This window comes from Diplotaxodon limnothrissa, linkage group LG14, assembly GCF_057381915.1.
Source record: "Diplotaxodon limnothrissa isolate DT_005_m linkage group LG14, D_limnothrissa_male_GT1.1, whole genome shotgun sequence".
NCBI classification, from domain to species: domain Eukaryota; kingdom Metazoa; phylum Chordata; class Actinopteri; order Cichliformes; family Cichlidae; genus Diplotaxodon; species Diplotaxodon limnothrissa.
In genome coordinates, this window is record NC_140609.1 from 23,227,834 (window position 1) to 23,241,011 (window position 13,178).

Genomic DNA, 13,178 nt, shown 5'->3' on the forward strand with positions numbered 1-13,178 from the left:
GGCTAATAATACCCCCCTCCTCCACCCCAGCAATTAGAAAAAAAAGGTGTTTGTAGGGGGATTTGTAAATCACAGCTCCGTGCGTGTTGCTCACGGCATGTAGGGATGATTAAAATGCATGAGCAAACTATACCGTGCAGCTGGCGGTGGTCGTAAAGCAAACAATAACCAAGCAGGTAAAAATGTTGGAAACATAGAAGATATTATCTTAAGTTTAAAAGCCCTGTGATGTGAGTTAATAGGATGCGCGCGGATGTGCTATCTTGTGGAGGTAATATTGGATTAAATGCGCCAAAACAGGGATGTCAAACATAAGGCCAGGGGGCCAAAATCGGTCAGCCAAAGATTTCAAACTGGTCCACTGAGCAGCTTTGGAGACTGTGAAGGAGCATGTAAATTTTTGGTTTTAAACTGTATTTTCACAAGTTTTTGCAGCCTCTCCTACTGATAAAGACTTCCCCTTAATGGCCTCTCCATGGCCATTCATACAGCACCAAAGTAAAAAAGCGGTAGTTTGTGTTTTTCCTTCACTACATTTTTTAAAATCTTCTATAGAAATTTGATTTTTTACAGTCGGTTCACGTAAAAGAAAAAAAAATCAATCAATCAGTCAATAAAGGAAATAAAGGACACTGTGGAGGTAAACAGCAGAGGTGTGGACTCGAGTCACATGACTTGGACTCGAGTCAGACTCGAGTCATTAATTTTATGACTTTAGACTTGACTTGAAAAAATGTTCTAAGACTTGTGACTTGACTTGGACTTTTACACCAATGACTTGGGACTTGAATTGGACTTGAACCGGTTTACTTGAAAAGACTTGATATTTCACCCCAAATATAAAATGTAACATGCATATTATATAGAGATTGAAAATGTGACATCATTCACGGGTAGAACCGCAAAGGATTCTGGGAACTCGTGGCAAGCGGTACTAGCGCACGCAGGCTTTCAATTGAAATCAGTTACACAGCGATAAAAAGAAACACAAAAATGTCAAGAAGCTGTTGTATTATTAACTGCAATAGCCGGTCGCATGACAGCCACGGGAAGCCGACGGGTAAAGAGATCGGTTGTTATCGGATTACGTCGTTGAAGAGAAATTGTTCGAGCCATGTTTCCGAAGTAACAAAGACGCGACGGATGGCCTGGATTGCAGCCATTCAAAGACCAAATATAACGTCCCAGAACCCTCCAGCTCACAGGTTAGTCTGCTCCAAGCATTTCCACAAAGGTCAGTCTGCTGTTGTAGTTAATGCGTCATTTTTCTTAACATAATTGGTGATATAGGTTACAAGCAAGTCTGGCGCTGAACAGAAATTGTCGCGCTATGCTCCTTTGTTTATTGTGCATAAATAGTGAATTGTCCTGACACAATATTGCGTTTTGCTTCTGTTATTATGGTACATTGACAAAAACATATACTTTTATTCACAGGATAAAACAGTTGTTTTGTATCACTAATTGTCCAGTGCGATTACAGCATACAATATTATTGTCACTGCTACATTTCTGTGATGCTACCAGAAATTATTTCCACTGCTAATTAATTACCATTGAGCTCAAAGGTCCTATTAATAAACGGTTAACGAATGTGTATTTATGACGACAATTTGTGAGACTGGTAAACTTATGATACGTACGATGGTCTTTACTTTCTACACGGTGCATTTCAAGGTCCTGCACCCATCCGTCGGTAAACTGTACCTGGGCTTGTTGCAGTGACCGGAAGTTACTAAACTTCATGAGTGTATGCACTCACTCCAAGAAGCGTATAATTATAAATATGCATATAAATATGCTACAATGAGATAGCTGACTTCATCTAACTAGCAAATGTTTTCCAGGCTACGTTGGTGATGCAGTTTTTTTTTTTTAAATGATATTTAAAAAAAAAAAAATCATTTATTTATGTATGATATTTTTGTCATGCGATTTTAAAGCCGGTCCTACAACCGCATCCAAGAATAACATGCAGCTTATCTCAGAACTGTCGGTGAAAATTATTCTTGGAGCTAGGTTTAATTGAGCTGCATTTTAAAGAGGTGCAATTTCACAATTTGTGTATATTTTCTAAGTTCACTATTTTGTCATGTGTTGAGAAAAACACAGATTTAAAAATTACATGGTCTAATATTTACATTTAGCATAACGGCAACATTATTTTTTTCGTTTTTTTTTTTTAAAGACTCGAAAGGACTTGAAATTCAAAGTTTCAGACTTGTGACTTTACTTGGACTTTTACACCAGTGACTTGAGACTTGACTCTGACTTGCCTGACATTACTTGAGACTTGAGGATAAAGACTTGAGACTTACTTGAGACTTGCAAAACAATGACTTGGTCCCACCTCTGGTAAACAGACGACACAGAGCTATTAGTTCTCACTCCTGCTTTATTCTTCTTCTCACATCAACTGAACACATCGCGCCACAAAACACATCAACGCACTTCCTCAACACTGGGTGTGAGTGGAGCCCTAAAGGACATATTCTGTCAGCTGACAGAAATGTTTTCGTTTTACACTCACTGGACCTCGTGCACAATCAGAACTTTTTCTGTCATTTTACACATTTATTTCTTACAATTTATGGCCAAAGAGTCACTCTGACAGACTTCTTTCATTTACTACAGTGTTTCATTATGATGTAGAAAAACTGAGACACGCCATTGAAATTACACTTCTTTTTTTTTTTATTAAAGTATCCTGGGGAGTACATTTGTAGTTAAAGCTGTTTACAGCTAGCTCTGTGATCCACAGTGCAAAATGAGTTTGACATCCCTGCTCTAAAACATCTTTGAAAATTATCCCCAAGAATGAGGAAAACAGATATTTTGTTGTCAGTCTCCAATTTTTATGTAACTTCCGTAGAATATAAATTTTAGTTCTTGCATGAATCCATCGCAATACACAGGATAAGCACTATGGTTATAGTTTTTGCAGCTCACTTTCTTGTTTTTCAGGTGTTTATGCATCCGCCTAATCTCCCTGAGACGTTTGTATTTATGTATTTATGACTCCAGTGGCTCTAGCATCTAAAATAAATCTGGAGATAATCACTGCCTTTGATGACAACATATAGTTGAGTCACAGGTTTCAGTTGCAGGGAAAAAAGACAGTCACTCCTTTATTCTTATTATGTGTTTTTTCATTTTACGATGCCCTCGAGAGAAAGCTTGACAAACCCGAGGTGAGAGCTGACAAACAGATAAAAGTCGCCTATCTGAAGCAAGATCGCAGCTCCACATGAAATGGTAGATTAACACTATGTGTGTGTGTGTGTGTGTTGCAGATTTAAGTTTGACAGCCATGCAGTAATTTTCATATCTCCATTGGCTGCTGCACTGCATTCTGGGTGGGCTAGGCCCCGGTTTGGTGACCCCAAACGTGGCAGCACACTAAAGCTGCTGTGACCAAGAGATGGTCGCTCCAGTGAAGAGGAAAACAAACAGAGAAGCCATTAAGCAGAGCAAACATTGTTAGGTTTGCCTGGAGAGACCAAACTGGGCCCTGGGCCCTCACAGAGTCGAGGACGGGAGGTCAGGCAAACACCCCCCTTTGTGATGGAGGTTAGTTCTCGAGTATTCTCCTGCTACATCTTAGTTAGAGCGTCCAAACACATGCTAGCTTAAGCTAATGGAAAGCAATGGGATGTAGGGATTGCCCGACTACACTGTCAGCAAACATGTAAAGCTTCCTCCACCCTTCTTACTTAATAATTAAGAGGAAAAGTAATTCTGGGGTTCTGTTTAAAAATCATGTGCTTGCACGTCATATTTGCACACACATACGCACACGCAGTTGTCCAAAGTACAATAAAGCTTTGAGGTTAAAGCTAGAGCAGAGGCAGATAAACACGACTGTGTACAGAGAGTGTTTATGATTAACCAGCAATTTCGTTGCCCCGTGATAATTCACTGTCACAACGAGCAGTTTACGGTTAATTACATGAGCACTGTTGCTGTCATGCAACGACTGAGAGGAGAGCTACTTTTGTTTGGTTAATTTACTGTAAAGGGAAGAGATAAACGAAAGTGAAAAGCACTTGAAAAAATGTGATTGGACTTGTATGTGTGCATTACACTTACACATCTTTAAACAATGTTTACCTCACATGTCTTGATGTTCGTTTGTGCAAGTCTACATGCACACCTCGTAACGTGCATGTAGGAAAAAGCATGTGCATGTAACGTGCATGTGTGTGCTTTTTTCTTTCCAGCAACAGAGCCGTGGAGTTTCACGCAATCTTGATATCTCGCCTCAATAAGTGAAAAACAGATCACAAATTAATCAAAATATGTACAATAAGGAATAATAAGGAATAAGGAAACCTCTGATTTAGTAAGCTGCGCTGAGCCGTAAAATGTAGAATCATAAATAACCACCAACACTGGCTCTTCCGCCTTTCCACTCTTTGATGAGCTCCAGTTGTGCTTATTTGTAAGGTATTCAGCTTTGACCCAAGGTGCTAATACTGCACTCCAGTCGTGCGTGTGTGCATTTATGTGTTTGCACGTGCATGGACTTGCACAAAGTTGGTTTGAAATGGTGGCATTTGATGAGGGATTTGTGCCACCCAGACTGCACCTTTAACCAAAACAGCAATTTTTGCCACTGAACTGAGCATAACAAGAGGGCCGATCCTTCTGCAACTGATTAGATTTGTCATTTTAATAAATGTATTGGCTTAGAATAGAAGTTTATTACTCACAGTAAAGGTTAAAAACACTCCTGGTGGACACTTTTTTATAATTGTTGGTTGATTGCCATGCAGGTTTGCAGTTATGCTCCTAATAGCACAATATTTATGGCTTGCTCAACCAAAGGATTCAGAGGTAATCAGAAAGCCTCCCAGACCAACAAGCTGGTGATGTTTCCCCTCTGTAGTGTAGCAGAATGAGGACAGCCGGTGGGGGAGAGCCAAGCTCTGTGGTTGATCTCTACTTGATCTCTCCCCGAGACAGATGCCAGAAGTGTTTGTGCGTATGCATGTGTGTTTGTGTTCATGAGAGTGTGTTGTATTTGCACAAGGATTGCAGGAGCTGAAGCTGCTTCCCAGTCCTCTGATGATATTTTCATATTTTTGCTTCCCTTCTTCTCTCTTTTCCCTCTCCCTCGCTCACTGCTTTGTGTGTTGGAGGAGCAACCAGTCGCTCGGCGAGCTCAGTGCTGTAGGCTGGCTGAAGATATCTCCTTACACATGTGGGGCTCTGGGGCCACAGTAACCCTTTTTGGAGCACAGGCATGCATGGAGGAACAGAGAGAAGAGAAGAGCTGGATAATGGTGGGGAGACATGTAACTAAAGGCAAGCAGAGCGGAGCTTTATATATAACACATTTTATACACAAGGGAAATTTAATGAGCTCTGTGTAAAAAAGAAAAGAAGAAAGGGGAAAGAAGAAGAGAAACTATGCTAATAATAGTGATGGTAGCTGGCAACAAATTCATAAATAGATGTATTCAGTTACAAAGAATCTGCATCACATGTTGTGGTCTCAAGGTTTGGTTATGCTTTTTGGATTCTTCTTATTTTGAGTTCTTGATCTCATTTATAGTTGAATGACTTTCAGTTTATGTGCCATTGTTTAGTTTTTGGTTGATGTTTGGATACATTTTCCCTGGTGTTTCCCTAGGCTGTCCCAATTTCTCTGGCTACGCATGTCTTCCATTCCTCATATTGAGAGAAGAGAGAGGAGGCTTGCCAGAGGAGCTATAATCGAGGATGCGCAGGTGTATTCTTTAGAGGTTTTAAAAATTCATTGTATAAAAAGGAGCAGCACAAAGCTTAAATATATCCTGTGCGAGAGGAGGACAACAACATGTCCTTTTTATGTTGTATGATGATCAGATCTATTGCATTCTCTGTTTTGACGTGGGTAACACATTGCAAGTTTGATTATTTATCCATTTATTCAAATATACACGTATTCGATTATAGTCTGTCATCACATCAAGTATTCAGAAATAGCAGAAAATAGTAGAATTTCCTAGATGATATTAATTTCGTCATTTTTCACCAAGTAGGTTATGTTTTTGGCAAGCTCAACTTAATAATCTACTGGTTAAAACTGATTAAAAATACTTATAACTTTGAAACCATGATTGTTAGTGTGATGTGTATCGGCAACATATAGAAAATACCATATTAAATACAATGTGACATTTGACCTCTGACCTCTCCTTCAAGACCAATAGATTAATCTTAAAAAGTGATAATGATGCTACATAGAGCTGTGACTATAATTCCTACTGTCATCGATTGAATTGACAACATATAGGAAATGATATATATGGATTCAAAATCTCACATTGCTTTGTAATGACTTTGTTATGTACATCACAGAAAAGTAATTTATGATGCAGTCGACTCAAAGCGAGGAAGCCTGGACTCTGTTTTTGTATTGCTTCCTTGTTTTGTCCACTCATAACTTAGAAACCAGAGGTGCTGAGGACAGGATGTGTAATTTGGGAAATGAGAAACGGTGTGTGTCTGTATTCCCTCTGTCTCGTTTATGTGTTTGTGCGTCTATGTGTATCTTTATTTTGGTAATTACTTTTCTTTGTGTCTCTTGGGCTTTTATTTGCTTTTTTTTGCCTTCCCCTGATTGTTACCACCTGCTTTTAATTGTTTCCTCCTGCGTGCTGCCCTCACCTGTGTCCTGTTCCCCAGTCAGTGTGCCGTGTACGTACAGTCCTGTTTGCCAGTCTGTCCGCTGCAGTCTTCGAATCTGTCTCCACTTCTGAGTCTTTGTGTTTCTGGTTTCAGTTTACTCTCCTTGTTTGGATTTTTGTTTCCAGCTTGGAAAAAAAAAAGTTTATCTTTTGTTTTTGAGCCTTTGTGGCACTAAGTCTGCCGTTGTTGCCAGTCATACGCTCAAGTATTGTAGGAGAAATTTGTGGTGCTTGTGTTTTAATTTTCCATTTCCAATGATAATTACTTCTGCTTTACTAATATACTATTTCGGATGTTTTACCGCGTCATATTAGATCAAACACCAGTATCAACTAATGCATACTGGTAGTCATTTTAGGGAGTCGTGAAACTTGTGTATGCCATGTATGTGCGTATTTTTTATGTGTTTATTTCTTGATGCTGGTAGAACTATATGTGTTCCTACCAGATTTTTCCCGGTTTCATGCAGACACATGCTGGTGTTTGAAGGATAATGGGGGAATCTCGAAACAGTGAAATAGTAAAACACACAAGAGTGATCATATACCGGTACCCTGTATATAAAGAAATGAGGTCATAAAGAGGTCAGAGGGTGCTTTGACGCAGACGCAAAAACCTGCAGTTTGTATGAAAATAAACAAAATTAGACTCCATTTATTCTGAGATTAAACTGACTGAGATTAAAAAAGATCATAAGAGGGGCTGGAGGGCCATAAGATTACAAAGGCACCTGACCTGCCATTTCAGTGAGTGTGGGAAACACACATGAAAGTCCCACACACATTGTTTTATATGCACAAACCAGTTTGCAATAAGCAAGTACTATCAATAATTATAAATGTAGTTATAAGGATTTTAAGCAACGATTTAAATCACAGTGAAGACAGTGTTTAATGGGTGTAATAATTATATGTGGTCATATAATAAATTCCAACAGCTCCACAATGTTCGTGCCATTTTCACTTTCACCAAACTGTATTTAAATCTTTGTCCCTGTTATGTTTTCATGTCTTCCAAAAAAAGAGTGTTATAAAACCTGAAAACATCCACTCTCACTGCTGTCTGAAACATTAGTTAAGGATTAATCTTCCATTTATCAATGTCAGCCTTCTTGGCCGAAGCATGAAGCATAAACCGTATGTAAAGGTTCAGCGACATGCTACTTAAAAACACTTGAAGAAGAGAGAGTTTGTTAGTAAGTTAATTTGCACAGACATTAGTTGATTTCATTATGTGATTACATTTAATGTTACATAATCTTGAGTACATAAATGTTTGGATGGTGTTTAATTCTGCTGCATTATTTAGCATTACACACTCACACCGGTATCCAGATGTTCCCGTGTCATCATCAGCAGGGGCCCATAACCCATGCCTTACTGAGAAGGATATTACACCCTTGCATGCGGTTCCTCATCCCCACACAATCACTCACTGTATATTCAGAAAGAATTCCATGGAAATTCCCATAAAGTTAATGACAGAGGGGGTGGCGGGTGGGGTAGGAGAGCGATACAGCAGGGGTGAGGGGGAGAAGGGTCTTTTGAATTGTAAAAATAAATAAACATGTTTGGGCTTATAGCTCGGAGCATTAAACCTCACAGTGAGAATCTTTCCTGGCAGAGTCCCAGCAGGAGATGAAAGACAATCCCACTTTAAACACAGGCGTAGGAACGTATCATTTATCGTTCCCCATTGTGGCAGGTTAAAGCTGTTATGATCTAACAGCAAAGGTGGAGCTACCGCTCTTTGTGTTTCCAGAAAATTCAAATACAAATACTTTGAGCCTCTACTGTATGCACTCCTAGTTAACCGGGGAGGAAATGTGTTTCGTTCTAACATCTGTGTACACATCTGGTGAACGATTACAAACAGAAAAGCAACCAACTTTATACGGAATTAACCTTACGGCAACAGTGGGTTTGCTAAACCATGGATCCAAACCTTGTTCAGATTTGTTTCTCCTTCTGTAATCATCATATAGTAATAAAGGGTTGACATAAGCAAATGTTAGACATCAGATGCCATGCTGAAAGTTAACTTTAAGGAAACTTATAGGCAAAGTTGTAAAATTTAGAGCTGTGTATGTTGTTGGTGGGAAACCTCATGGTGGATGATATTTGGTCAAAGCCCACATCAGCTCACATGAGTCAGAGAACATCTGTTCAGGATGCAACAAAGATCTCTTCAATATTTAAATCATTAAACGTATGGCCTTCAGTGTGGAAGCAAAACTTCACAATGGGGTGTATTTAATAAGCTTGCAGTGGCATGAATCAGTAAACCCAGTTTCCTGAGCAATTAAACATAATTTTATGCAAATGTTGCCACACTAGGTAAAAGTGTGGCAATGGTTTGCAGTCTATATAGCAAAAAATGCAACTGTATCAACATGAACATAATATCACCTTAGATCTTTTGATGCACCTTCTATTTTCCTCCCTTTTTTTTGTTAATGAGAATATATAGTATACCTGAAACATGGACAATGGAAATGCCTGAATCTATTTATAACTCATTATCATAAAAAGTGCAAATCACATTGATTAAGCTGTCATTAAAATGTGTTCAGAATTTGCAAGATGATGATGATTCATTGCTGAAACACATTGATCTTCATTACATAATCTGCGTTCGGTATGTGTTTCTGGGTATCAGATTAATACCATATTGAAAATCAGTTTGACTGCACACCACTACCTTCGTCTTCATTTGGCTGTATCTGAACTGCTAAATGTGGCTTAGAATTGTATCAACAGATACTACCAGCAAAGCACTGAAGAAACTCAGTCCTGTAATATTTGACTCTGATGCCTGATACTCTAAAAATTGAGGCAATGCATCACCCATTTTGCTGGATGGATCTCTTCTAGAAAGTAAAATTGGCATATAAATCTACTCTGAATGACCCCACTCAGTAAAATCCAACTTGCTAATCGTGACATGCAACGCAATTATCACGCCACACGCACATCAAACACAAGCATCAATCACTGTCACTTAGTGCCATAGATTCTCCAGCATGCAGTAACTTTATATTTTCATCAACAGTCAGAGGGTTAAAGCTCTCTTTACTGAAGCTCCTGTCAGTGTTTCCAAGGTTATTAAAAGTTTTGAAAGAAAGGATAGTTAAGCCAGCATTGCTAATCAAGGAAAGGAACTGAGCTACATCGTGGGCTGCAAGTCACACTGAGTATTATGTGAATGAGAGCATAAAGGCTGTGTGAGAAACATGAAACAAATGTGGGTTTAGAACTAACATAAACTGACTGAAAGCTGAAGTCAACAGAAACTTGAGCATTTGATCAGTGAGGCAGTGCTTTGCTCAGCTCAGGCAGTCCTGTGTTGTGGTGCCTTTCAGCATTGTTGTTTCCAGCTTTACTGTTTTGGTGCAGTCTCAGTATATCAATAATACTGCTTTTGAAAGATACCAGCTTCCAAAAGACTAGAGTCTTTAGGCATTGTCATTAAAACAAAGTTGGTACACAGTCCAAAAGCTGCACACACTTCTCACATGTATTGCAACAAACAGGAGACAGATGGGTCCTCACTACTGGAAATACTAGTGCATGGGAGGGTGGACACATGGGGGACATACTGAGTTGTGTGAATTTCCTGCTCTGTCCTCATGTGGGTACATGAAAGTGCATTTAATGTCCAATCGCAAACATGAAATGTGTGTTCTCACATACAGCTCTGAAGTTAAATTCTCGAAAAGTTCAAAATTAGGCTAAATGGAGTATCCATACTCAATCGTATTGTTTATTATAGATTCATAATAGATACTGTTCTGTATCTGTCCCCATGTAACCAAGGAAATTAAGCAGTTGAGGGCAAACACAAAGCAAACTTTTGTTTTTGCGAAGTTTTGCGAAGTGTGGAATATGGCATCGTTTTCTGTGATACAGGCCTATCAAGAACCAGACTATATTTTGGAACAATATCTTTACACAAGTAGAAAATCATCTTTTTAATAGTGATTAGAATTAAACCAAGCCCTAACCCACTTCCATAGCCACAGGCTCAGATTATTGATGCAGGAGTTTAAGATACTTCCGGCTGGTGGCCTTTTTTGTCACCGTACTCCATATGTTCATCTCTCATTAAGCTTGCTTTCTGCTGTAACAGGCCTGCTATTCATACAGATAAGAGGCCAGTGTAATCGCTGCGTGCTCCCGCAGTCACGGCACGGCCGCTGATGTTCTGCCAGCACACAATCAAGATGCCTGCTCCAGATTATCGCGCTGTAAACAAACTGGTACCCCCACCAGTTCTCTCCCTTAGAGAACTGTCAGACTCTTTCATTTGCTGGGATCAGCGTTTCCAAATGTCAACTGGTCTTACTACTTACTGACAAACTGTGTGTGGGACATGAACAAAAATACAAAATCCTGTCCAATCAGTTCCACTTCAGCTGATAAATGGATCTGGGTTTTTTTTTTTTCCAATTATTCAATAACAATGAATATGATTACATTATCACACCAGTTTATTTTGCTTGGCACTTTCGAATTCATGCCTTTCATTTGTGTTTGTCTGGGGCTGTAATTGCCGGGAGAAACTATTAATTTAAGTGCTCCTCCCAAGAAGAACAACCAGGCAGTAAAATGTCTATTTTTTGAGGACTGTAAATTGTAAATGTGAGAATACATGAAAGCTGTTTTTTATGACTCCAATGTCTTTTTTTTTTTTTTTTGCATCCAGCTTTTAATTAAAGTACAGAAAGTCTGGAAATTCAAAACAACTGCTCTTCTGTCAGTAATGCATATGAAATGCTGACTGCAATATTTCTTTGTATTCTCTGTATTTATTTTGTAGACGCTCTGCACATATGACCTTTGCAACTATGCAAAGGTCCAAAGTCTGTATAAAGTTCACATTCTTACATAACACTGACCAAAAAAAACAAAAAAACAAAAAAAAAAAAACACAGACAAGCAATCCATGCAATCTCTGACAACATGTATCAAGACAGAAGAACTCTGTGCTAAACAGTGAGGTTATGCCTGCATGTGGGAGCCCAGAAAGCCAAGACTGCAAACCAAACGATGCTGGTATGAAGGAAATCGATACTTGAGTTGAGATAGCCTCTATGTGCACAGCTTTTTGGAAATTAGATCTTCCAATATTTACTCAAGCTAAAGCTGCCTTTGATAGTTAAAGTCTGGAGTGACCTAAAAGAGATAAATTGCATGGAGTGGCGTTGACAAGTGAAATTATGATGAATGACCCAGCGACACATGAGAAAGCAGCTCCAATGGAGAGCAGCTGGTTAAAAGTATGTCTTCTGACCTCTAGTACTATAATCCCATCTTTTTACACATTCTATATAATTTGCAATTTTTATTTTACCAGCCAATAAAAACGGAGTAACATGCCAATAACGTCTGCTTTTGTTGCTCAAGTCGCAAGTTCGAAATCATTTTGGTAATGCAGCAACTGCAAATTAATAATAATAACAACTCTTTATTTTTTCAGTTTCTGAAGACAACACTTCATGGAAAAGTTACATTTAAGACTTGTTTTATCAGGATGTAGTGCAGGTGTCTCAGAGGCCTCTGGCTGAATGTGTGAGGTCGTAGCTTGTAAAAGAAGCTAACCTGTGAGGTTTTGGATCAAGTTATTCCTTTAACTCCCCCGGGCCATGAGCCTGCATGCCAGAAGATCTAATCAGAGCGCTGGATGGCTCGAGAGAAAATAGCAGAGGAGTTTTTCAATAATGAAAAAAAAAAATCATTGTTTCTCCCATACTGGTGATGCCAGCTTCTCCACACAGGCGTGGGAATAAAGATGTGTGAATCATAAAGTAGTAAAATGTTGTTGTATAGTTTTGCATGCGTAGATTTCATGCCTTTAAAGAGCCACCATGATCTGTAAATCATAACACACATGTAAAAGCAGTCATTTTCATCTTGCATTACAAAAAAGGAAAACATTGGTAGATATTTATTTAGGTTTTTATGCAATACATTACATCGTGCTGTATTTAAACACACCTAAGTCGTCAGACAAGAAAACTAAATAAAAAAACAGATTTACAGATTTCCCTCCAACCATGGCTGTTTTTGGTTTTTTTGTTGCCCAGATTTACACTGACTGACACAGCTCTTTGTTTACTCTCCCACAGTTCAGTGTCTAACACAAAAATGCAGGACCAGAATTTAAGGCTGACTCTCACGCCTGACCTTTGACTGCATAGCATTATTGGAAGGGATGTAACTGTCTTCAGTAAATCTAGCTTGTCTCCTCTAGTCCAGTGGTCAAGCAAGGAGCTTGGCGTTCTTGTGAATGTGGGAGTCAGAAGAATGGGACAGCCATGATGTTTTAACTGTCTTGATGTGTGTGCTCAAAAAACAAGTCTGAGCTGCCTTGTTGTCTGGTCACACACTGACCTTCTTCAGATTCTTATGAAACTGCCCGACAACCTGGAACTGCATGGTGAAGAATGGATAAATGGGGCAGTAAGGAAAGAAAAAAGCCAGGTAGCATTTAAAAAAAATAAT